At 42.7% G+C, this 27,674-nt stretch overlaps 1 protein-coding gene across 1 annotated transcript in view; it reads left to right on the top strand.

Annotated features, from left to right (window-relative positions):
* The window catches only part of dock11 (dedicator of cytokinesis 11), a 252,061-nt gene that overhangs the window by 18,999 nt on the left and 205,388 nt on the right, over positions 1–27,674 (top strand). The gene's annotated exons all lie outside the window — the stretch shown is intronic.

The following is a 27,674-nucleotide window of genomic DNA, read 5'->3' as shown; positions in this document are numbered from 1 at the left end:
GGAAACAAGTGCAGATGTTTTGGATTGTATACTTATTAACAGAGAGGTAGTATTTGCAGCCTTAAAGTGCACTAAGGTGGATGAATCCCCTGGGCCTATCAAGTCCATCCTCAGATGTTGTGGGAGGCTAGGGAAGAAATTGCAGAGGCCCTTGCAGAGTGCTTTGCTTCATCTTTAGCCACTGGTGAAGTTCCAGAAGACTGTAAGGTGGCTAATGCTGCTCCATTGTTTAAGAAAGGTAGCAAAGACAAGCCAGGGAACTACAGGCCAATGAACCTGACATTATTTGTAGGCAAGTTACTGGAGAGGATACTGAGGGACAGGATTATCCAACATTTAGATAGTCAAGGGATAGTCTGTTTAGGGATAGTCAGCATAGATTTTTGCACAGTAAGTCATAGCTGAGAAATCTTTGACATTTTTGAAGAGGTAACCAAGAGGATAGATGAGGGTAGGGCAGTGGATGTGGTCTATATGGACCTTAGTAAGACCTTTGACAACATCCCCATGGCAAGCTAGTCACGAAGATTAGGTTGGATGGGACCAAGGGAGAGCTAGCTAATTGGATTCAAAATTGGTTCAATGGTAGGAAGCAGAGGGTGATGTTTGAAGGTTGTTTCTTGGATTGGAGGCCTATGACTAGTGGTGTGCCACAGGGGTCAGAGCTGAAACCTTTATGATTTATATAGATGATCCGGATGTGAATGTACAAGGCATGATTTGTAAGTTTGCGGATGATACAAAATTAGGAAGTATCCTTATAGTGAGGAAGGTTATCAAAAACAGAGGTTCTTGATCAGATGGGGAAGTGGGCTGAGGATTGGCAAATGCAATTCAATACAGATGAGTGTGAGGTGTTGCACTTTGGAATGCCAAACCAAGGTAGAACTTGTACAGTAAATGGTAAGGTCCTGAGAAGTGTTGTAGAACAGAGGGACCTAGGAGTACAAGTACATAGTTTGTGGAAAGTGGTGTCACAGGTAGACAGGGTAGTGACGAAGACATTTAGCATGCTGGCCTTCATTAGTTGAGGCAATGAGTATAGGAGTTAGGACATTATATTACAGTTGTATAAGTCATTGGTGAGGCCACACTTGGAATATTGTGTATAGTTTTGGTCACCCTGTCATAGGAAGACATAGTTAAACTGGAAAGTGTGCAAAGAAGATTTATGAAGATGTTGCCAGGGCTAGTAAGCTTGAGTTATAGGGGGAAGTTGGCCCGGATAGGACTTTATTCCTTGGAATGTTGGAGAATGAGGGGTGACCTTATTGAGGTGTATAAAATCATGAGGGGCATTGATTGGATGAATGCATATAATTCTTTTTCCAGGGATGTGGAATTGAAAACAAGAGGACATAAATTTAAGATGAAGGGCAAATATTTAAGAAGGACCCAAGGGGCAACTTCTTCATGCAGACAGTGGTGTGTATATGGAATGGGCTGCCAGAGAAAGTGGTTGGGGAAGGTACTATGGTAACATTTAAAAACATTTGGATAGGTACATGGATGGGAAGTGTTTAGAGGGATGTGGACCAAATGCAGGCAATTGGAACTAGCTGAGTGGGCACCATGGTCAGCAGGGACCAGCTTGGGCCAAAGGGCCTGTTTCCATGCTGTATTACTGTATGATTCTATGTGCGGTTCTGAGGGAGTGCTGCACTGTCTGAGGTGCTGCCTTTTAATGGAATATTAGACTGAGGCGCTGCCTGCCCTCTTGGGGGCCTGCACTGTATCCCGTGATATACTATTTTGGGTCAGTTAACCCTGGTGTTCTGGGCAATATTGGCCTTCAAAAAGCATCATGAAAAAAAAAAGATAATTTGGTCATTGTCACGCTGTGGCAGTTTGCTGAGTGACTGCTGCATTTAGGACATTACAACATTGACCACACTCCAGAACTACTTCATTGACTGTAAACTGCTTTGAGACCATCTGTGACTGTGAAGGGCACTATTTAAATGTAACCTTTCTTTTCCACCTTCAACATTAAAACTCACTTTGTCCAAGGTTGAGAGGGATAAGGGCCAAGTGCAGACAAATGGGACTAGGTCAGTTCAGAAAGTTTGGTCGGCATGGACGAGTTGGGCGAAAGAGTCCGTTTCTGTGCTCTATGACTATAACTGTTTGGTCGCTCCCTGAATATCACTTGCTTTGTTCTGATGTCCAGTTCTGTCTGTCTGTCCTTCATTAAGTTTGTTTCTGTGTTAAAGCATATCATGACATAACATCAGGTTGTTCCTAAAATGGATGATGCACATTGATGGCCAGCAGATAAAAATAGCTGTGGACTAAGTTCATCCTTCACCACCATTCACAAAGTGAGTGATTCACTTTGCAAAACGGTACTCAACTGTCCTGTGTCTTGTACACAGTAGCCCATACTGTTCCACGCAGTGTCCTACACAACCTTTAGCAGGCAAGAAATTAAGTAGACAATGACCCCCACTGTTACAAGACCAGAGGCAAATCATTTGGCTCATCCTGGCCATCTTATCTTTACAGGAAGACTGTGTTGCCTCCATATTTATGCACTTGAACTGTCATTCAAAGGAGTTTTTACTCGGCCATTGTCCCATGCTCTCTGACCAACAACTCCTCGAGGTTAGAATGCTATCCTTGTTTTCAAATTTAACTTCCAGCAACCCCACCTCCCCCACCTATCAAATGACCCTGCCACTGTGCAACTCCGTGCACCCTCTGGAACGTAATAACTTGGGGAACTCCCGTCCAGGGTCTGGGATTAACAATTTGTTTTTGACTTCCTTTGACTTTGTACTGTGTTATGTAGATGAGAGAGTTCAGTGTTGTGTGTGTACAGACTGGTCAGCTAGGTTTGGTTGGACGCCAAGTGTTGAGGCTATGATACTTTCCAATCACTGCATTTTGCTTTGTAGCTATCCCGAAGCTGAATGAAAATCAAAACCAGCACAAGGCGCAACTCTCACGCTTTCTCTGAACTGATGGCTGTGGTTATCAGAAATTTAACTTGAGCAGGAAGAGATTCTGTAGCCATTGGGAATGCAGCTTGTTGATGTACTTTGCACATGGTAACTTGATGAATAGCGATTCCACTGAATGAACAGCCACACTCGTTGGAACAATATGTATTTGCTGAAAAGCTGCCTGTTACCCCAGTTATTGGAGGGTTTATCACATGACATCATCTGTTTCTTTGCACTAAAGCGCAGCCTTGAATCTCTGGAGCCCAGTATTACAGATGAATACGCCTGTCTCATGGGATTGGAGGGGATTTCTGGTCTCTCAATTGTATTTGATTCATATCAGATTTGAAGTGATTTAATTTGGGGGCTTTGTTGATTCTGACTCCGAATTTGTAACATAATGACAAAAGAAATTCAGTTTGCCTGTAACCATGACTGTAAGTAGGTGTTCAAATCGCAGCAGGAATTCGGATCAAGCCTACAAACTGGGAGGAGTCCATTATCACAAACATACAATTACCTTAACGAGGTACATCTCACATTTAGTAATTGAAGGAGAGGAGCGGACGAAGTGAGGACCATGTGCCAGGCAGGTGCGCCGCTGAGAGGAGGGGGTGAGGTGGGACCATGTGCCAGGCAGGTGCGCCGCTGAGAGGAGGGGGTGAGGTGGGACCATGTGCCAGGCAGGTGCGTCACTGAGAGGAGGGGGTGAGGTGGGACCTTGTGATGGGCAGTCAGCGTCACTGAGAGGAGTGGGTGAGGTGGTGTCCCTGCGACAGACAGTCAGTGTCACTGCGAGGAGCGGGTGAGGTGGGGTCTCTGTGACAAGCGGGCAGCGTCACTGAGAGGAGTTGACCTCAACAGAGTGTTGCAGACTGGTACATTCTAACGTCCAGGACTGTACGTGCTGAGGGATACACTAAAGCTTGGGGCAGCTGCCGCGAAAGTGCAGTGGGGAAAGACCATGATCTGAGGTCCTTCTGCTGAAGTTAAATGGGGGTCTATTCAGTTGTTGATCCCCTGGTGCCTCAAATATTTAAATATAGTCTTGTTCAAGCAAGAAATGCCTTGGGTTTGTTTGCTGAATACAGTCAAACTCCCATGTTTGTTTGTTTCTCCATATGCTACTATACAGAACTGAACTGCTTTAGTGACTCTGTAGGCATATAAAGACAATTTTATGAATAAAGCATATTTTTGAAATAAAGATAAATGCTTTAGGAGCTCAGGCCTCCGATTTGCCCATCCTGCACTATGTAGGGATTGCTAGACATTACTGGTAGTCTTGATGACTGTGTGCAGGAGGTGCTTCTGGCTGGAGCGACTGTGGGTTTTGCAGTTTGAGAGGCAGCTGAGACACTATGTACAACAGGAGTAGACCTTTCAGCGCATCGAGTCTGCTCTGTCATGCAATGAAATCATGCCTGATCGAACAATTTTACCTACCCTGTCCCCATAACTCTACGTCAATGATAGTCAAAAATCTGTCAATCTCTATGCAAGTATACTCAAAGTTTGAATTTTCACAGTCCTCTGGAGTAAACAATTCTAAAGATTCACAACCTCTGAGTAAAGAAATATGTCCTCACCTTGGTCCAAAATAGCATCCCTTTATTTTTAAATTGTGCCCCTGGTTCTGGACTCCTCAACCAGGGGAAATATATTGCCTGCATCTACCCTGCCTATCCCTTTAATTATTTTATAAGTTTCAAAGAGATCATTTCTCATTCTTCAAAAGTCAGGAGAAAACAAGTCCAGTTTATCCAATCCCTATTCACAGGAGAGTCCCAGGAACAAATCTTGTGACCATTCATTAACCTGCCTCTATGGCAATAATATCTCCCCTGAGATAAGGGGAGCAAAACAGCATACAGTATTTCCAGGTGTATTCTAACATTCCAATTGTATCCTATACCATTGAAGCAACAATTCCTCTTGAAATGAAGGCTAACATTCCCAATGGCCTTCCTAATAGCTTGCTGCACTTGCAGATTAGCATTCAATGACTTACTGACCAGCATGTCCAGGTCCATTTGCATTTCCACTTTTCCTAAGCTTGCAGCATTTAAGAAGTATTCTGCATATTTATTCTTCCTACTATTTTTCCCACATTATAATCCATTCACCATGTTCTTGCCCATTCACTAAGACTATCCAAAATCTCCCAAAAACATTTGCTATCTTCCTCAACATTGTTCTGAGCCAGGGTCACCGGACCCAAAACATTAACTCTGGTTTTTATTGTCAGACCTGCTGAGCCTTTCCAGCAACTTCTGCTTTCGCTCCTGATTTATAGCATCCACAGTTCTTTTGGTTTTTATTTGATATCTTCCTGTTTGGCTTTGTATCATCTGCAAATTTGGAAATATTACGGTGCGGAAAGAGGCTGTTCAACCCATTGAGTCTGCACCTAACCTCCAAACTGCATCCCACCTAGACCCCATCCCTAGCATTCTGCATTTACTATGGCTAGTCCACCAAACCTGCATATATTTGGACTGTGGGCAGAAACCTGAGCACCTAGAGGAAACCCACGCAGACACCGGGAGAATGTGCAAACTCCACACAGACAGTCACCTGAGGATGGAGTTGAACCTGGATCCCTGGTGCTGTGAGGCAGCGGTGCTAACCAGCGTGCCACAAACATTTGGTCCCCACATCCAAATCTTTGATATATGTTGTGAACAACTAGGATCCAAGTACTGATCTTTGTTAAACCCCACTAGTCACAGTCTGTCAATGCAAGAATTACCTATTTATCCTTACTCTCTATTTTCTTTCTGTTAGTCAAATTTTATTCTTACAGTGCATTCATGAGGCTGAGGTTTGTGAATAGCAAGTTTCAGGAATTGCAAGCAGAGAGGGAGTGGGAGACCAGGCAGGTGGTGAGGGAAACCCCTGAGCGTGTCCTGTTTCAAATTATTTTTCGGCCTTGGAAAACCATGAGAGTGACCATATTTCTGTGGAGGCCAGTCAGACTCAAGGCCACAGCACTGTGGGTGGCCCAGCTGATCTGTTGCGGGCCAGAGGAGGATTTGTAGAAGAGCAATAGTGGTCAGGGATTTGTTAGTGAAGGGAGCAGACAGGCTCTTCTGTGGCCATAGACATGATTCCAGGATGAGTATGTTGACTGAGTCAATAAATGTGTTGCTGGAAAAGCAGAGCAAGTCAGATAGCATCCGAGGAGCAGGAAAGTCAACATTTTGGGCTGAAACCCTTTGTCAGATTGACTTTCCTGCTCCTCTGATGCTGTCTAACCTGCTGTGTTTTTCCAGCTCCACATTTATTGACTCTAGCTCCTAGCATCTGCAGTCCTTGCTGTGTGTTGACCCCTGGGTGCCAGGGTCAAAGATGTCATGGAATGACTGCAGGGCATTCTGAATGGTGAGGATGAACAGCCAGAGGTCAGGGTCTATGTTGGTAGCAATGATTGAGAAAGAAAGAAAGAAAAATGAGGTCCTGCAAGCAGGATTCAGGGAGTTAGATAGGAAATTGAAAAGCAGGACTTCAAAGATGGTAACTTCAAATAATTTTCAAATAATCTCAGAATACAGCTGAAGTGCCAGAGAACTTCTAATGTTGTCCTATTATTAAAACAAGGAGGAAGGCTGAGAAAATTATAGATCACTCAGTCTAATCTGGATTATGGGGATGTTATTAGAAAGAATATTTTTGCGCTTGGAAAGACACAGATTAATCAGGGATAGTCAGTGTGGATTTGTTAAAGGAAAATCATGTTTGACATATTTACCTTTTTTGTGGAGTTAACCAGGAGTATTGTTGAGAGTAGTGCATTTGATGTGGTCCATATGGACTTTAGCAAGGCTATTAATAAAATATCTCTTGGCAGACTGATCAACAGAGTAAGAGCCCATGGGATTTGAAGCAAAATGACACTTTGAATCCAAAACTACAGGAGGATATGAACACACTGGTCAGAGCCGGGGTAAATGGAATTCAACCTGGAAAAGTGAGAGGTAATGCACTTGGGGAGGGCTAACCAGGCAAGGGATTATTTGAACCACAAAAGGTACTGATCAGAGAGACCTTGGTGGACATATCCACAAATCCTGAAGGTAGCAGGGCAGCTAGATAAGGTGGTTAAGGCATATGGGATTTATTAGCTGAGGCATTGAATACAAGAGCCTAAAAGCGTGATTAAGTTAGAATTGTTGAAACTTTTCAGTTGTAATTAGATATTCACTTGCATTACCATAGCTTCAAGGACTGGAAAATGGGATTAGTGCAGTCAAATCTTTGTTGACTAGCATGGGCTGAATAGCTTCCTTGTATGCTATAAACGCCTGAGTAAAACTAACCATCTGGTTAGCCACATGCTAGGACATGGTAACACAGTGACAATTGCTGGGTATATAATCCAGGGCCTGGACTAGTAATTTAGAGAGTGAGAGTTCAAATCCCAGCATGGCTATTTGGGAGTTGATATCCCATTCATAAAGTCTGAATATTTAAAAAAAATAGTAGCATCAGTAACAAGTGACCATGATTAGAGTCGTAGAGTGATACAGCGTGGAAACAGTCCCTTCAATCTAACTCGTCTGTGCTGACCAGATAATCCTAAATTAATTTAGTCCCATTTACCAGCATTTGTCCCATATCTCTCTCAAATCTTTCCAGATGCCTTTTAAATGTTGTAATTGTACCAGCCTCCACCACTTCCTCTGGCAGCTCATTCCATGCACGCACCACCCTCTGCGTGAAAGAATTGCCCTTTGGGTCCCTTTCAAATCTTTTCCCTTCTCACCTTAAACCTATGCCCCCTCATTATGGACTCTCCTACCCTGGGTGCCCCGTAGTAAAGGAAGCTTTCTGTCCTGGCCTGGCCCATACATGACTTCAGCCCCTTACAATCCTGCAGCTGACTGTTAATTTTCCTCATGAGAAGCCAAACAAGCTGCTCTGTACTAATCTGTTACAAAGAACTGTAATGATTTAAGTAGGTGGCTCACCACCATCATTGAAAAGGTAACTAAGAATGGGTAGTAAATGCCAGTCTTTTCAGAGGTGCCCATATCTTGAAAATGAATAAAAGCAATTGACCAAAGTGTCTGGATCTGAATCGGGGATGTCCTGGGCAAACTTAACTGACTATATTAATCAGAAAAGGGTTTGACAGGTTGGGTCTCTATCCTCTTTTTGTTTAAAAAAAAAAGGCAGATTAAGATTTCAGTAATAAATGTCTTTTATTTTATCATACGTTTTAATAGAGTTCAGAGAGAATATTTCCTCTTGTGAGGAAGCTATCACCAGAAGCTCGCCATATAAGTGTCATCTATTAGGTAATTCAGGAGAAGCTGAAGAATGATGAGCAAATACAATGGACACACTTATGGGGAAACTCAACAAGCATGTGAGGAAGAAGGGAATAGAGGGTTTTTATGATACATTTAGACGAAGAAAGAAACTCAAGTGGAGTTTAAATGTAGACTTGAGGGGCTGAATGGCCTGTTTCTGGATCATATACAGAATCCTGTTACATATTTACTTCACTTATCATACGACCTGTGTTTATTTGTAAGTGGTTTAGTCCTCCCTCCGGTCTTGCATGGTGTCGTTGCTGATCAGTCTCGCGGATTCTGACCGAACGTCACTTTGAAGCCAAAAAGCATCCCACCCCTCCTCCAACTCTGTCATGGGTTGTCTCTAGATTCAAAGTGACAGCCACTAACCCAAGGAATGGCCAAACAATCATACTATCCGTAAAAGACCCTGGGATGTGGGGTTGGGGGGCACACAGTGAAGGACGGGGAATGTAGATTTTCACGTCTCTTCCTGAGGCTGTCTATGAGAATTCGGCAATTCTGCAGTGCACTGTTATTATTCATGCCATTGTAAAGTTCTGAAAAATAATCTGCAAGAAAGAACTTTTTCTTTCCCCCTCTCTTAAATTGCTTTAATTTTTAATGCACTTTTCCAGAAACACATTCCTCGAGTAAAGTTGGACAAATATTTTGTTACCAGGCTCTGGTCAGTATTGTCCTTTCAGCAGCTACGAGTTATCTAGTCTTGGCATCTGCCCTCAAAGCCATTAAAGGCCATAACCTAGCCACGTAGGAAGTTAATATGGCTAGTTAAACTCAAGCAGTGACATTAATGATTAAACAGAAATTTTCACGTATTTGGAGTCCATGTTAGCTAGAAAGAATTTGGAATTAAATAGAGCTTTTTTCTTTTTTGCAGGTTCAGGTCAGCCTAAAATGTATTAGTCATGAAGTTATTTTAGGTATTGTCTAATCAACCTGCTCAGCGATTTTAGTACACCCCTCTGGAGGAGGCAGGATTTGAACCCAAGACACTCTGGTTCACAGGTAGGGACACCACCACCGCAGCACAAAAGCCCATGATGAAGTTATTTTCACTTTTTCTTAACCTATTTTTCTAATCAACTGTTCAGAGATGTTATCACATCCCTCTTGGAGCAGGTGGGACTTAAACCTAGGCCTCCCAGCCCAGAGATAGGAACTTTACCACAGCACCACAGGAGCTCATGAAGTTATTTTAAAGTCACTGTTGCAAATTGGAAATGTGACGGCCAATTTGCACCCAGCAAGCCTTCCTCAAAGGACAATGTGTTAATAACAAGTTGGCCCATTTTATTTAAAAACGGATAAAAGTTGTGAGGACACTGGGGAGAATCCTCATGTTCTTCTTTGAATAGTATCATGGGCTTATTTTTGTTCAGCTGTCAGTGTGCAAGCAGGTCCTGACTGTTTGATGTCCCATCAATAGTTCTGACAGAGCAACTTTCCGTCAGTACAACACTGACTATGTTAGCATAGGTTACTTAGTCAAGTGTTTGGTGTAGATTCCAGAACCTTCTGACTGAGATAACAGCACTAGCCACCAAGCTGCAGAAGATGCTGAATGGGTGTGGCCATAGAACTAACAGTATTGGAAACAACTAGCCTAGGCCGTGTTCGCATTCCGAATGTTAGTACTTTGCATAGAACAGTGGAGCATATTTAGCAAGAGGAAGGATAGCAACATCGTACTTCTGACAGTTGGAACCAAAAGGGAAATGGTGTGGGGGTCTGCAATGCATGGTTAAACACACACATCACTATACTTATAAGGAAGTAGCTGAAAGTGGCGTGCAGTCCACCAGACGTTTGCGGTTGTCAGCTTCCTGTGTGCAGAGTTGCTGTAGAGCTCAACAAGGCTGATGCAACGGGTAAGGGGAAGTTCATCACCTACGTGAGCTTCACTGAAAGTTCCCCGTGCTGGCATGTGATAGGAAGCTGCCAGAGATCACCCTTCTCTGACACACAGCAGTTTTGAATGCCTCACAGGGACAAATGCTTTTGCTACTTCGTTTTAAAAGGATGATTATGATCCATGTTGGCAATAGAAGGGAAGGCAATATGAAAGTTCCGGATTTTCAATCTGGCAGTGACCACTGGTTATCTGGAGCATTGGCAAGGGAGGGAGAGGTGAGGGGTGGGGGCAGCTCTGGAAGAGTTTTTAAAAAACTTATTTTGTGGGGTCACTGATAGGGCCAGCATATTTTACACATCATTACTCACCCTGAGCTAGGCCATTTATGGCAGTTATGGGCAGCAAGGTGGTTCAGTGGCTAGCACTGCTGCCTCACAGTGCCAGGGATCCGGGTTCGATTCTAACCTTGGGTGACTCTGTGGAGTTTGCACATTCTCCCTGTGTCTGTGTGGGTTTCCTCCAGGTGCCCCTGTTTCTTTCCACAGTCCAACTATGTGCAGGTTAGGTAGATTGGCCATGCTAAATTGCCCCATATGTATCCAGGGATGTGCAGGTTGGGTGGGTTAGCCATGGGAAATGCAGGGTTACAGGGATAGGGTCAGGGTGTGGGTCTGGATGTGATGCTCGGTGTGGACTTGATTGGCTAAATAGCCGCTTCCACACTGTAGGGATGCTAGGATTCCAGAAACAGTCTACCATATTGGTGTGTCTCTGAAGTCAAATGTAGGCCAGAGAGAGTGGGGATGGTGATTTCCTTCCCCAAAGGGCATCAGTGAACCAGATGGGTCCTTATAACAATTGATAGTTTCATGGTCACTATTACTGAGACCAACTCTTGAATCCAGATTTTGTACTTTGGGTTTCACTTCCACCCAGCTTTGGATTTGCACCTCAGCAACCTCCTCCCCCATCCCCAGCTTCTGGGGTCAGAGAGTTTTGTGGAGAGCTGGTGCTGGGAAGGTCATGGGGAGCTGTAGACAGGGGTCAGCAAAGGTCACGGGAAGATGTTGCTGGGGGAGATGGCCTGATGGAGTGGAGGTTCGCGGACTAGGAAAGTGAATATTAGGTTCATGGAATTGCAGCCCAGTAGTCAGATCTCAGCAATACAAGCTTTAAAATAGAACTCCAAAATAACAATCATGTGCTCATGAACTCTATCAGATTGTTGTAAAAGCTTGAACTGTTTACCATGGTCCAAGAGCTGCTAGAGATAGGCTAACCTTGGCAGTGTTAATTGCATTGCAGGAACCAGTCAAAAATGCTTAATTCCTGATAGAATCCCCAATGACAGCACAGGAAGAGGGAATTTGGCTCATAGTGCACATGTTGGCTTTTAGCAGAAAGCAATTCTGTAGGTGCTATTTACTTACTCTTGCTTTACATTGTTCTCTCATTCCTGTCAGCTTGCATGGAAAGTGACTTTGGCTGCCGATCAGTATTTGGGGCGATTTGTAAATCAGCGTTTTTTTTTCAATTAAATGTTACATGGCCAAAGTGTTTTTATGATAACACTCTAACATTTCTTTTCCAGGTTTAGAGGGTAGGTCCATTAATATTTTTTTCAAGGTCTGTTGTACCTAGTAGCAATAGAATCGCAGTTCATAGAATCCCTACAGTTTGGAAGCAGGCCATTTGGCCTTTCGGGTCTGCACCGACCCTCCGAAGAGCATCCCACCCTATGCTGTAAGCCTGTATTTCCCATGACTAATCCACCTACCCTGCACATCTTTGGACTAAGGGAGAAAACCAGACCACTGGAAGAAATCCATGCAGACATGGGGAGAACGTGCAAACTCCACAAAGATATTTGCTGAGGGTGGAATTGAACCCTAAGTCCCTGATGCCCTGAGGTAGCAGTGCTAACCACTGAGCCATTGTGCTGCCACACTTTAAACCATTAAGGCAAACGAAGGCAGAACTTATACAGTTAATGGTAGGGCCCTGGGGTGTGTTATCGAACAAAGAGACCTGGGGTGCAAGTGCATTGTTCTTTGAAAGTGGAGTTGCAGATAGACAGGGTGGTGAAGAAGGTGTTTGGTATAGTTGCCTTCATGGGTCAGTGCATAGAGTATAGGAGTTGGGAGGCCATGTTGCAGCTGTACAGGACTTTGGTGAGGCTACTTTTGGAACACTGCGTGCAAGTCTGGTTGCCCTTCTAAAGGAAGAGTACTGTTAAACCTGAGAAGGCGCAGAAAAGATTTTACAATTATGTTGCCAGGTTTGGAGGGTTTGAGCTATAGGGAGAGGCTGAATAGACTGGGGCTTTTTTCCTGGAACATCGGAGACTGAGGGGTGACCTTATAGAGGTTTATAAAGTCATGAGGGGCATGGACAGGGTGAATAGCCAAGGTCTTTTTCCTCAGATGGGTGAACCCAAAAATAGAGGGCGTAGGTTTGAGGTGAGAGGGGAAAAATTTAAAAATGACGTGAGGAGTAACTTTTTCATGCAGTGAGTGGTGCGTTTGTGGAATGTGCTGCCAGAGGAAGTGGTGGCATCTGGATGGGTACATGAATAGGAAGGGTTTAAAGGGAGATAGCAGGAACTGCAGATGCTGGAGAATCTGAGATAACAAGGTGTAGAGCTGGATGAACACAGCAGGCCAAGCAGCATCAGAGGAGTAGGAAGGCTGACGTTTCGGGCCTAGACCCTTCTTCAGAAAGAAGATTAGGGTTTCTCAGGGTTTAAAGGGATATGAGCCAAATGTTAGCAAATGGGACTAGGTCAGATTGGGATGTCTGGTTGGTGCGCATGTGTTGGACCGAAGAGTCTGTTTTGGTGCTGAAAGACTATGACTTTGCTTGAGCAAGTTGTTTTGCATTAAACTAATTCTTTATTTGTTAATTTAAGGAATTAACCTCTGGCTGAAGTGTTTCTGTTACTAAGCTATAAACTGTTTAATATATATATAAATTGGCATTCTTGCCTTCCTGTTCTGTTCAATGTTGTTGTGGTTAGTGCAGGAGTGGGACAAGGAAAGGAATCAGTCCACCCTTCCTATCTGGGTTGCAACAATAGCTATTTGTCAAATGCCTTTTGTAAGTTCATGTGCATGATGCCAACTACACTATCCTCAGCAGCCCTTTCTGTTAGTTCATCAAAGAACTCAATTAAGTTGGTCACACATGACTTGCCATTAGCAAATCCAATTTGATATTCAAATTTTTTTGAAAGTGACAATGAATTTTGGCCCTAGTTATTATCACTAGAAGCTAGCCCACCTCTGACTGTCCTATTGTTAACCAGTCATCCGTCTTTACATTTTTTTGGAAACTATTGTAAACATTTGCAACCTTCCAGTCCTCTGGCATCACTCCCATATCTGAGAAGGATTGGATGATTGTGACCAGATCCTCTACTATCTCAACTGAGGAATTTTCTGAAGAAGGGTCCAGACCCGAAACGTCAGCTTTCTTGCTCCTCTGATGCTGCCCGGCCTGCTGTGTTCATCCAGCTCTACACCTTGTTATTCATGAAAGAAGATCACCTTGTGCAAAATAGCTACCCCCTCCTTGGACGACCCTTTTTAAAAGTAAATTTGAATTCCCTTTCATCTTGGTTGCTAATCCATTCTTTGCCCTTCTTAGTTCCACTTTCACTTCTCCTCTTGCTTTTTATATCCTGTTTGATTTTCTTCTGAATCATTGGGGTAATTGCTGAACAATGCCAGTTCTTTAAGAGTGGCAGTGATCATTTTATGCATGGATTCCCCTCCTGGCCTCGTCCAGTCACCACACTCATTCCAGCTGGATTAACAACGATTACAGCCAGGGAAATTTTTTTTGATTTTCAACCTGACCCCGGGGAAGAGTTGTATCTGCTTCATTGTAGTCTGGCTCACATTGCTTACTGCATGTTCACCCAATGCGGAGACATCCTCTTGACTAACATGCCCCTCTCTCTCCTCAAATATGTGTTGACTCATTGTGGAGAATTTATCATTTGGCTGACGCTTGACTGACAAAGATTACCTGGAACGTATCATATCCTGAGTGAAACAGCCTTATGGTTTTTGGCATGTGCAGGCATTTGCATTAAATGCGGATGCTAGCAATGACTTAAGTGCCATATTAAAATGTATTCCTGCTCGGCCTCGTTCTTGAGGCCAGAAGATGGAGAACAAGAGCCCGATGCTCCGCTATGTGTTTGAACTCTCCAACAGTTAACTGAAGTGGCTCATGAACCTGTAGGAAAGCAGTGGGGAACGTGAGCAGCTTGAAGAAATACAGTTTGCTAAACATAGGAATGCAGTTCACTGGAGTCCAGGGATCAGGATGGAACGTAGGAGCAGGTTCCAAAAGGCTGGAATCCTGAGGAAGATTGCAAAAAGAATGTCAGAAAACAGTCACACTGAGCTTTTAATGTATTGGGGAATTTCTCTTTCCAAGATTCTGGCGAAGGGATTTAATGGTGAGCTGTACTTAGCTGATAATGATTAATTTCATGACATCGATCTTAATGGTGTGGGGATGACTTATTAAAATTATCATGTATAACTTTTCAAGAACTTTTCTAATTCTGTGGTATTTCACTTGCAATTTTAGCCTACAGATTGGAGTGCCAGTTAACATACTCTGTAGATGATGTGGCATAAATGTGTCTTTTGAATGTTGGGTAGTTTCACAGCATCGTGCAACTTGTGCTCTAGTAAAGTGCACATTATAAGATAACAGACTGGAAAGTGGGAGAGGAGAGGTTACAGCAATGAAGAACTTTCGTTGCAATAGCATATCCTGCAACCTCAGGATGTCCCAAAGCATTTCACAGCCAATGAGGTTCTTTGAGATGTTGTTGCTTGTGTAAGGTCAACAATGCACAGTTAATTAACTCCCATTCACAGTCCTCCAATAACAGTCTGATAATCTGCTTTTAGTGACTGTTTGTTTGACAGACATATACTAGTCAGGATACCAGGAAGACTCATCGGCTCTTTAAAATAGAATCGGAAGATCTTTTTGCCTGCATCCGAAATGGGCTAGGTCAGTAGGTGTAATAATATCCCATTCAAAAGGTGGTACCTGTGACAGTGCGACGCTCCCTCAGGGTGAGCTCAGTCTCTGAAACCGCCAACTGCCTGCGTGAGAGGGAATAATGCTACCACAGACCATGGCTGATGGAGGAAAAATGACCATGTGATTTCCTGTCTTTGTGTTCCAGCTGAAAGCTAACTCGACCTTCTGCTTTAATGCTGTGTTTACAGGAGGATTTGAGTTCGTTTTTACAGCAGAGAGTCAGAAAGCTGAGTGGGTGAGCAACCAGGAAGCCATAGCCTTCATTGACCAATCAGTTCAAATTTCTTGTAGCTGTAGTTTAAAGTACAGAATAATGCTATTTCAAATTTAATTCTCAATATGTAAACATGATTGGGCAAGGTTGGTATTGTTGTCATTCACTAGTTATCTTGGGAAGATAACGGAGGACTTTCTGCATTGTAGGTGTTTGATGCAATCAAATGACTTTACAAGGTCACCTCACTTCACAATGTGCTTATCCACGCACCAGTTGATGTGGAAATGGGGCCCGGTGGTCAATGATGACATTATCAGTGAAGCAGTTGGGTGGGGAGCTAGTAACAAGGCGAGTGAATCAGAACCCAGGTTAGTGCTCTAGTGAATTGGGTTTGAACCCCACCATGACGTCGTGAAATTTTGAACTCAATTGAAAAGAAAGCAACCATGCAATAACTGTACATTGTCAAAACAAGTATCTGGTTCACATATGTCCTTTAAAGAAAGTAATCTGTCATCCTTACCTGGTCTGGCCTATATCTGACTTCAGACCCACAGCAATTTGATTGAGTCGTAATTGCCCCTGGACAAATAGGGATAGGCACAAATGCTAGCCTAGCCAGCGATCCCTATGTCCCATGAATGAAGGAAAAACAAGAAAGAAATTGTGATAACAGCAGCTTCATGGTCATTTTCACTGGCCCTGGCTTTTGATTCCCACTATTGTTTTGAAAGCCGAGTGCAGATTCTAAAAACACCATGCATGTTCTTGAGATTATTAGCATACAGTCCCTGACTAACATCAGGACTGGACCACTGGAATAAATAGAGACTTGTCCGTCATTGTGTTTTGTGACATTTGAAAAGTTGCGCCACTTAAACCACTGTGCTTGTGATGGGAGGGTGATATAAACACAGTACTTTCAGATGTTCCTGCAATGCCAGGCACAAAGCCATGGGTTCAAGCTGGTGAAGGGAACCTATGGTCCACAGGTCAGTGTTATATGTGTGGCAGAACCAAGCAGTACCAGCTAATGGTTGTGGTGACAGGGTGCCACCAATCCTCCTTTCTGCTCTGGATCTGAAGGACCTTTGCTTATCAGTGATGGGGTATGAAGCATGAGTGAGTCTTAATGAGAAGAGACATTTTGTCTGGATGTAGTTTAGCAAAAAAAAACAAAAGTTGTGCAGTCTTTGTTATTGTATCTAACTATCCAGTCAGCAGACATTTTTATCTCTATTTACATTTCAAACTGTACATACTCTCCTTTTCTCCCCACCCAAGACTGCATGATATCAGATTGAGTGGAGCTTAATTCATTTTCCAACATTAACCCTTTTGGAGCATACACAATCTGCTCAGGATAAATAGGAACAGTTACATTTTGATATTTTTGCCAGAAATATCCTTTGTGTGCCAGTAAATATCTCTCTGGCAAAGACATCGTGAGTGTGTTTTGCAACCCAATTGCTGAGTCTACCCGGTTCTGGCGGGCAAGGAAGCTCTCCCACTCTTCGCGCCTACTGTAGGTGTATGGGAAGAGTTTACAGATTGACACTTGACCTGTTTGGCTGTTTTATGACACAACTTCCACAACCATCAAGTCCCACTCAGGACTTGATCTTAGACCTCCTAGCGCAGAAGTAAGGAAGCAACCCACTGCACCAAAAGAGCACCTCTGTGAGTGTTGCAGTCGTAAACAAAAAGTAATTCCATTTCTTTAAGTGCATATTTCAAAATGCATGTCCTTCACCAAGCCACAGAGTGCGGTGAACTAATGTAAATTGTACTTTGCTCTACTATGTCGTTGGTTGAATATTAATTCATTTGTTAGTGGCTACTCAAGTAATTACAAATGTGTGTCTGTTGAAATGGAAAATGGAATACTTAATGGTCTTTAATCCGGTATTATTTTAGTGCTGCAGTTCTTAGTTGCTGTGTAGTAATAGATTGCACTTATTGATCCTAAAAGAATGTAGGAACTGGAGAAGGACATTATATTACTCGAGCTTGCTGTATCATTCAATGGCATCAAGGCTGATTGACAACATAACTCCATAGACCCATCTTTATCCTTTAACCCTTAATAACTTTGGTTAACAAAAACCTATCAAGTTTATATTTAAAATGAACAGTTGATCCGATATTAATCACTGCAGAATCTTGATATCACTTTTTAACTAGAAGGTATTCCTGTAACACCATATCCTACCAGTGCTGAACGTTTTGTTATTAATCTGTTGCGTCTTTACTGATCTGAAAGTAAATTTGTGATTTGTATAAGTTTCTCTTTTACCACTTTTTCATTCATAGCAGAAGATCCTTTGATCCTGAAATAAAGCATTCCAGATCAGTTGTTGAAACTATCTAATGTCTGCAAAATATATAATGTCTCCTTGTGTAGCATCTTCAACAAACAGAAAAATCTTAACATATCTAGCAGAGCCTGAGCAGTGGCAGAAGAGGAGAGCGTGCTAATGATCAAAAGCAAAGTGGAAAATATAATAAGGACTTTGTTGACGGGTTTGGAAAAGAGGGTTGTAAAGAGTGTAGGGCTGGAGATAACTGAAGGCTTTTGTTGCATGTCCTCCCTAATGTTACACCTACATATGATAGGATTGTCTTTTTAACTATTTGGACCTGCTGTTTACCTAAAGAGGTACAGTAAAAGACAAACTTAGCATGAGGTGCAAAGCCATTTCGGCCAAAAATCCTCTGGCATCTGTGTAGAATTCAAATTAATTTATTAATCATAAACTCCTTATCTACTGAAGTGCAGGGTAAATCCAGATTAGATACCACCCCCACCCCCAATCTGCTATTGGTTTAGCCAAGACTGCGTCTCAAACGCCGTGCTCACCCTGATATTCTTTGCTGTTTCTCTTGGGCAAATCTGAGGGAACAAGGGAATAATTCCAATTCTCCATTGGACAGGCAAATGCACCCCAGATACAGTTTCAAATGGAACATTGCAACAGTGTTTTGACTTCTAATGGAAACATAAAATACTCCTTGCATCTTAACATTGGTAGGTTGATTCTACAAAGGCTTACATTATGTATATTCATTATTTTTAAACTCATTAAAACTATGATCTGTGGTCCTGTTAGACAAGAGACTTGCAGTGAACAGTCGTGGCCTCTTCTGCTTAGATGCCCTTGTTGAGATTAACACATCATATACTTGCATTCTTGATTTTTTTTTTGCGTCTGTGCGCCCATATCACTGTGTTATCGTGAGAAAATTCAGTTAAAGATAATCTGAGGTGTTGAAGAGAAATAGCAATAATAGCTCAGACTAGGTAAGAATATGATTAAACTAGATGAGTTTTTGACAAGAATCTGATTATTTCATGGTCACCACTTCTTCTAATAATTTTTTTCATTCAAGTTTTATTTAATTGACTGAATTTTAAATTTCCCAGCTGTTGTAGCAGGATTTGAACTCATGTCCCAGACCATTAGTCCAGACGCCTGGATTACTAGACTTGTAACATAATCACTGAGATACCTTTGGTTGGGTATCAAGTACATAAGACAAGGAGAAGTATACAGCAATTCTGGAGCTCCGTTCCTAACAGCATGTAGGTTTTTGTGCACCCCAAAGACTGCAGCGGTTCAAGAAGGCAGCTCACCACCATCTTCTCAAGGGAAAATAGGGATGAGCAAATAAATGCCGACCTGACCAATGAGACACAAATCCCATGAATGAGTAACAAAATTAAAATATAATGATTGTTTTACTCTTGGATCTGATTTGCCAGTTGTGAATGGGCAGAATGGGGCTCAGTGGCTATGGTTCATTTTGAACTCTGAGGACAGCAATGTGGGATAAACCTCTTGGTTTCTCAGCTAAATGGACAGTCAAGTGTTGCTTTTAGCCATTCTTCCACAAATACTGAGGGATTGTGATTTGTGAGGCACTTGGTTTCTTATTGTGCAGTTGTAGCACATTCTGAGGTCCGTCAGATCACTTAAGAATCTCCAGTGTGGTAGTCCGTGACACTGAAGCTGGATGAAAACTTCTTATACAGAATGTACAAGCAGCCAAATGCTAGCGTAACAACAAGGTGCAGGGCTGGATGAACACAGCAGGCCAAGCAGCATCATAGGAGCAGAGAGGCTAGCGTAACTGCTGTTTTCTGTAAGCATTCATCCAATTCTTCTTGAGCCCTCTTAATTTCTTTACTCTGCTACTCATTTGCCATGCTGACAGCTGTCCAGACCTTAAATTCTGGATTTCCCTTCCCCTCAATCCATTAAACTATTGTCTAAAAATCTACTTTTTCAGCCAAATTTATGGCTACCTCTCGGAATGTCTGTTCCCTTGGGCCTAGTGTCAGTTTTGACTGATTCCAGCAAATTGGGGGATGTTATGTTATGTTATTAAAATAGAAGTTCTTCTATGTGGTCCAAAATACGGCAGGAAAAATGGTAACTTTGCTTCAAAGCTCTCTTCTGAATGATTTTCCCACTGTAAAGGTGAATTTGATTACAAAATGACTTTCTTCTCACTGTCATCAAGTCAATGCTGACCTTTTGATTCAGTACAAATTGTTTTGGTGACTAAATGTAAGCTGTGATTAAACAGGACTTCTGTGCAAGCCTGAATATTCATAATTGTCACGTCCCTTTAAAGTGAAATGTGAGATGTTAGAAAAATGAAATGAGTGTATTGGGCTTCCAGAACAATCTGTGGCCAAGGAAATCATCCCTGATAATTGAAAGATTAAGTGAACATGTGAGGTATCGATGTTCCCTGTTTCTGAAAATAGACTTGGCCAGTTAACTTCCTGTGTTGATATAAACTGGAAAAATTATTTGGATTAGAACTGATTCTATGCAATCAACAGCTGACCATTTTAATAGCAGTGTGAAACTTGTTGATCTCATCAGTTACTGACCCCTAACTCTAATACTACTGCATTACATCTAGAAATAGCTGACAGCCACCAAACAAGTCTTTGCGTGATAAAGATTGCAAAGTTGAAAAGGTGAATTAAGAGTAGGCACTTCGAGTCTGCTTTGCCATTTGATAAGTTCACCCCACCCCTACTCCGATTAACCTTTCATTCCTCTGCTTATCAAGAATCTTTCTACCTCTCCCTTAAAAGATATTCAGGGCTTACCATCACATTTTGAGGAAGAGACTTTGAAAGCTTGGGAAAAGATTTTGCCTCATCTTTGTCTTAAATTAAGGTTTCCTTCCCTCATGGATATTAGTGAACCTGATATGTTTTTATGGCAATCAACATTGGTTACATGGTCAGCTTGAGATTAGCTTTTTATCCCAGAACTTTATGGAGTTCAAATTTCACTAGCTGCCGTAGTGGGTTTCAAGTCATGTTCTTAGAACATTAACCCAGGGTTCTGCATTGCCAGTGCATTGAAATTACCACCTCCGAATATTACAGAGTGGAAGTGCCACAGTGCCAGAGGGCAACAGACTGCTCTCTCGTTAGCAGAGATGAATTTACATTAGTTTAAACATGAGTTTACATTAAGCGTCACCACGCCTCAGGCGAGGGGTGAGGTTAAGAAGGCAGAGCCATTGTGGTGACCTTAGTGCAGAATGGAAATAGAACTTGTACTGTTGGAATAACTCAGCAACTCAAGCCAGTTGTCTAGCGAACTGAGCTCTGAAGCCCAGCAGTCTTTTTTTTTTTTGCTACTAATATACAAACTAGGAGCAGGAGTAGGCTATTCAGCCTTTCAAGCCTGCTCCATCATTTAATATGATCATGGCTGATCATCCAACTAGCACTGTTCTGCTACGTTCTCCCCATACCATTTGATCCCTACAGCCTTGCCAACTATATCTAACTCCTTCAAAACATTTAATGTTGTGGCCTCAATCCCTTTCTGTGGCAGAAAATTCCAGAGGCTCACCACTCTCTGGGTCAGGACATTTCTCCACCTCTCAGTCATAGAGTCGTAGAGATATACAGCGTAGAAACAGACCCTTCGGTTCAACTCATCTATGCTGATCGGATTTCCTGTATAAATCTAATCCCATTTGCCAGCATATGGCCCATATCCCTCTAAACCCTTCCTATTAGTACCCACCTTCACCACTTCCTCTGGCAGCTCATTCCATACAGGCACCACCCTCTGCATGAAAAAGTTGCCCCTTAGGTCCCTTTTATTTCTATCCCCTCTCACCTTAAACCTATACCCTCTAGTTTTGGACTTCCCCACCCCTAGGAAAAGACCTTGCCTATTTACCCTATCCATGCACCTCATGATTTATTAACCTCTAAGGTCACCCCTTAACCTCTGACACTCCAGGGAAAATAGCCCTAGCCTATTAAGCCCCACCCTATAGTTTAAAGCCTCCAACCCTGGCAACATACTTGTAAATCTTTTCTGAACCCTTTCTAGTTTCACAACATTCTTCCTATAGTAGGGAGACTAGAATTTCATGCAGTATTCCAAAAGTGGCTGAATCATTGTCCTGTACAGCCACAACATGACCTCCGAACTTCTATACACAATGCACTGACAGATAAAAGCAAGCATACCAAACACTTTCTTTGCTATCCTAACTACCTGTGACTCCACTTTCAAGGAACTATGAACCTGGACTCTAAGGTCTCTTTGTTCAGCAACACTCCTCAGGACCTTACCATTGGTCTATAAGTCCTGCCCTGATTTGCCTTACCGTAATACAACACCTCAGATTTATCCAAATTAAACTCCATCTGCCACTCCTCAGCCAATGGCCCATCTGATCAAGATCCCAGATAACAAGGTGTAGAGCTGGATGAACACAGCAGGCCAAGCAGCATCCTTTATTCTAAGGTAACCTTCTTCTCTGTCCACTACACCCCCAGTTTTAGTGTCATCTGCAAATTTACCAATCATACCTCTTATGTTCACATCGAAATCATTTATATAAATCACGAAAAGCAGCGGACCCAGCACCGATCCTTGTTGCACACCGCTGGTCACAGACCTCCAGTCTGTAAAGCAACCCTCCACCACCACACTCTGTCTTCTACCTTCAAGCCAATTCTGTATCCAAATGGCTAGTTCATAGATTCCCTACAGTGTGGGAGCAGGCCATTTGGCCCATCAAGTCCACACAGACCCACCCCTTACCATATTCCTGCATTTTCCACCCTAGACACTATGGGAAATTTAGCATAGCCAATCCACCTAATCTGCACATCTTTGGATTGTGGGAGGAAACCGGAGCAAATCCATTCAGACATGGGGAGAACGTGCAAACTTCACACAGACAGTTACCCAAGGCTGGAATCGAACCTGGCGCAATCTCTGGCACTGTGAGGCGGCAGTGCTAACCACTGAGCCACCGTACCAGCTGTATTCAGTGCGATCTAACCTTGCTAACTAGTCTACCATGAGGAACCTTGTTGAATGCCTTACAGAAGTCCATACAGATCACGCCCAACGCTGTGCCTTCATCAACGTTGGCCAGTCTCCAGACTTCCAGCACTCACCTGTGGCTATTAATGATACAGAAGTCTCAGCAAGGGGACCAGAAGTCTCTTCCCGTGCTTCCCACTGAGTTCTATGGTACACCTGATCAGGTCCCAGGGATTTATTCATCTTTAAGCATTTTAAGACATTCAGCATCTCCTCGTCTGTAGTATGGATATTTTTCAAGGCATTGCTATTTATTTCGTTCTCTATCTTCCATATCCTTTTCCACATTAAACACTGGTGTAAAATACTCATTTAGTATCTCCCCCATCTCCTGCAGTTCCACACATAGACAGCCTTGCTGATCTTTATGGGGCCCTATTCCCTCCCTAGTTACCCTTTTGTCCTTAATGTATTTGTAGAATCCCTTTTGGATACTCCTTAATCCTATTTGCCAAAGCTGTTTCGTGTCCACTCTTTGCCCTCCTGCTTTCCCGTTTAAGTATACTCCTACTGCCTTTATACTCTTCTAGGGATTCACTCAGTCCCAGCTGTCTATACCTGACATATGCTTCCTTCTTTTTCTTGTCCAAAGGCTCAATTTCTCTCGTCATCCAGCCTTGCCCTTCATCCTAACAGAAAATACTGTACTTGGATTCTCATTATCTCATTTTTGAAGCTTCCCATTTTCCAGTTGTCCATTTACATGCAAATATCTGCCTCATTTCAACTTTTGAAAGTTCTTGCCTAACACCATCAAAATTGGCCTTTCTCCCCTTTAGAACTTTAACTTTAACTTTTAGATCTGGTCTATCCTTTTCCATCACTATATTAAAATTAATAGAATTATGGTCGCTGGCCCGAAAGTGCTCCCCCACTGACACCTCTGTCACTTGCCCTACCTATTTCCCAGGAGTAGGTCAGATTTTGCACCTTCTCTGGCAGGTACATCCACGTACTGAATCAGACAATTTTCTTGTGCACTCTTAACAAATTCTTCTCCACCAAGCCCTTAACACTATGGCAGTCCCAGTCTATGTTTGGAAAGTTAAAATCCCCTACTATAACTGCACACACCCCCACCCCACCACTGCCACCGCCCCCACCTTCCCCCCCCACCCCCCCACCATTCCCCATTCTTACAGATAACTGAGAGTCCTTACAAGTTTGTTTCTCAATTTCCCACTGATGTTGGAGGGAGGTGAGTTCTATAGTACAATTCCAACAAGGTGATCATCCCTTTCTTATTTCTCACTTCCACCCAAATAACTTGCCTGGATGTATTTCCAGGGATATCCTCCTTAAGTACAGCAGCAATGTTATCCTTACCTAATAGGTTTAAACAATCGCCTTAGACTGTGACCCCTGATAAAACCACAACTTTTTATTTCCTGTCCGCTGTCCTCCTCACCCATCACAACTTTCCTTCCTAACCTCCACTAGCCTCCCTGTTATCTAATGCAATTCTCTTGAAATCCCATGCTCAGGCAGGTGGGACTGGAGCCAAGATCCTCTGATCCAAAGGTTTGGACTATACCGCAGCATCACATGAGACAGCCATCTCACTCCTACCAGCTTTTGCTCAAAAATATTCAACTGAATTTTACCAGAAATCCATGTCAATTTTGGTGAGTTTCATGGAGGGTTTCTTTCTGTGAAACCTGAGAGATTTCTCACATTATCTTCCCAAACTCAGCTCCTTACCTGTGCACCAGGACCGATTGTGTCGTGCTCCTAATATCCTTCCTCTCTTTGGGGAGGGTTGCCGCAGTTGGGATCTCCATGATTGCTGCCATCGCTGTAGCAGGTCAAGCACTGTCAGCAGTCACGGACCTGATCCAGGGCTGCTCCTGCAGAGCTGTTCAGGAATTGTCCCAGACCAATGTTGGTTAGAGGGAAATTGACATCCCGCTGTGCCAACAGGGACCTGGAGATCCAGGTGGATGGGGTGGCAGAGAGGAGGGTAGTCCTCTTCCCTCAGGACCAGCTGAGGAGATCATACCATTAGACGGTGCCAGTCTGGTCTGAAGTTGGCACCCAGGCCAGTGAAATGACCAACTATCCAGGAAGGGGGTCAGTAAGCATATGTGAGTGTTGTAGCACCACTCAATAAGTTAAAGCTAGGTAGACATGAATAAGATTCAGATGACTCGAGTAGGCTAGCTTTGCTAACCAGCAACTCTCAAGAATACAAGAAGTCAGAGCAGGCCCATTGAGCCCGTTCCTTTCATTTCAATCATGGTTGATCATCAGCTTCGCTTTATATTCCTGCCCACTCCCCATATCCCTTGAATTCCTGAGGGACCACACATCAGTCTATTCCAGCTTTAAAGAATGCAATGCAGGTGCAGAATTTCCAGATTCACAAATCCTTTGAACTAATTTTTCCGCATCTTAGTTCTAAATTATTATCTACTATTTATCAAACTGTGTTCTTATATTCTAGAAACCAGCTGGGGGAAGTAACCTCAGTGTCTTCCTATCTGGCCTCTTCATAAATTTGAAGGTTTTATTACTATCACTTTTCGTCCCTCTAAACCTTGGAGAACGTAGACCCAATTTATTATCCTATTGTTCTAGCCTTGTAAAGAAAACTGGTTTCTGCCACTAATAGGGGCTTTAATAGGCAAAGTAACAAAGTGTCTCTATTTTCAATGTTTCATGAATAGCTCTGCTCATCAAGATTGTTACTAATTGAGTGCCTCAGGTACCCAATGTCAACGAAAGGCTCTCTTAGTTTAAGAGCACTTTGTCACCACTGTTCTATAGTTAGGACAACAAAATATGTGCAACTTTTCCAACCAACATCCTTCTGGTCTCCCTGAAGTAGATAGGCTTCAGCTTTCCCCTATAGACTTACGGCTACTTGGTTCAGTCAGCCCAACCTTATTGCTCAGACATTTGAATATAGGAGTTGGGACATTATGTTGAGGTTGTACAGGACTTGGTGGGGTCTCTTCTGGAGTTCTGTCTCCAGTTCTGGTTGCCCTGTTATAGGAAAGATATTATTAAGAAAGAGAGAGTTCAGAAGGGATTTACCAGCATGTTGCTGGGAATAGAAGGTTTGAGTTATAAGAAGAGGCTGGATGGACTAGGAATTGCCTCACTGGAGCATAGGAGGCTGTGACCTTATAGAGGCTTAGAAAATAATGAGGAGTATAGATAAGGTGAATGGCAGGTGTCTTTTCCCTAGAGTGGGTGGGGAATTTCAAGACTAGGGGGTATATTTTTAATGTGAGAGGAGAAAGATTTAAAAAAGACATGAGGCAATTTTTTTATGCACAGAGTGGTTTGTGTGTGGAATGACCTTTCAGAGGAAGTGGTGGATGCGACTACAATTACAACATTTAAAAGACATTTGGATAAGTACATGAATAGGAAATGTTTGGAGGGATATGGGCCAAGCACAGGCAGGTGGGACTGGTTTTGTTTGGGATTATGTTTGGCATGGACTGGTTGGACTGAAGGATCTGTTTCTGTGCTGTATGACTCTGACTTGATTTAACAGGAACCAGGAATTGAACTCGTGATCCAGCAGTGAAAACATAATGTCCTGTGCTTTAACTCTGGGCTCTGCACTCCATCTCCTCCATGCTTGCATTATATTTCATTTGCAGTTTATAGTCTGTTTTTATGCTTATACAGAGGACCAAAGGGTCTGTTCCATGCTGTGTAGCTCTATGACTCTAAAATCCTGGAATTCCCGCCCTAATGGCATTGTGGGGGCCCCTATACCCAGTGACTGAAGAAGACAATTCACTAGCACCCTATCAATTATGGATGGGCAATAAATGTTCACTCAGTCAGCCAAGGCCTCATCCCCTGAAGGAATTTTGCAGAAGTCCAAGCAATCTGCTCAGCTCGAGGGCAATTAGGGAAGGGCAAAAATGCAGGCCTCATCACTGATACCTACACAGTATGAAAGAATAAAGGGAAAAGTATCTGCTGTAACTGTTGTATTTTGGACTTCACATCTATATGAGGATTGAAGAAAATAGAAAATCAAACATTAGCACTGGCCTATATTTGAATGAACTGATTACAATTGAGTCTAATTGTTTGATAACAAATAATATGGTGGTTGAAAGGAAACCTGGATGTCATTCGTTTTAAAAGGATCTCAAATCATTTGCTCCAGAAATCTGTTCCATTTGTTGAAGATAAGATCCGACACAATTCAAGATTTGTGAATTTTGTTATTTCATCCAAAGGTTATTAACCATTTTAATTAGCTTCCTTATTTATCTTCAATTAAAGGCTTACACCATCGCGTTCTTACCTCAGTAACTCAGTTGCCTCTTCTCAAAATTCTAGTAGATTTCTAAAGAATGCTCAGTTTTTCAAAAAACCATACTAATTTGTTTCAGAAACCTATCTGGTTCATAAATTGCCTTTAGGGAATGCACCATAATCACCTCTGACCAATGAGGGAGCAGTTTCTGGTCCAGCAGGACTATGGACACTTTCACTTTATAGTGTTAGGGAGATGGTGGCATAGTGGAATGTCACTGGAGAAGCAATCTAGAACCCCAGGCTGATGCTCGGGGGAAATCATTCGAATCTCACCATGGTAAGTCATGGCATTTGAATTCCATAAAATTCTGAGATAAATGGTGTCTCTGCTGATTGTTATAAAAGCCCATATGGTTCACTAATGTCCTGTAGGGAAGGAAATCTTCTGGCCTGCATATGATTCTAGATCCACACTAATGTAGTTGGCACTTAACTGAGCAATTAGGGGTGGGCAATAAATGTTGGTCTTGCCAGTGATGATCGCATCCCAAGAACGAATGAAGCAAAAAAAACCCCTGCTACTTGTGATTCCTGAAAGTTGGTTTTAGAGAGATCCTTTTAAGATTTTGATGAAGAAAAAAATCTGTT

Source organism: Rhincodon typus, chromosome 14, assembly GCF_021869965.1.
Source record: "Rhincodon typus isolate 14 chromosome 14, sRhiTyp1.1, whole genome shotgun sequence".
NCBI lineage: Eukaryota > Metazoa > Chordata > Chondrichthyes > Orectolobiformes > Rhincodontidae > Rhincodon > Rhincodon typus.
The sequence above is the reverse complement of the archived record's forward strand: the minus strand, read 5'-3'. Positions and strand labels throughout refer to the sequence as shown.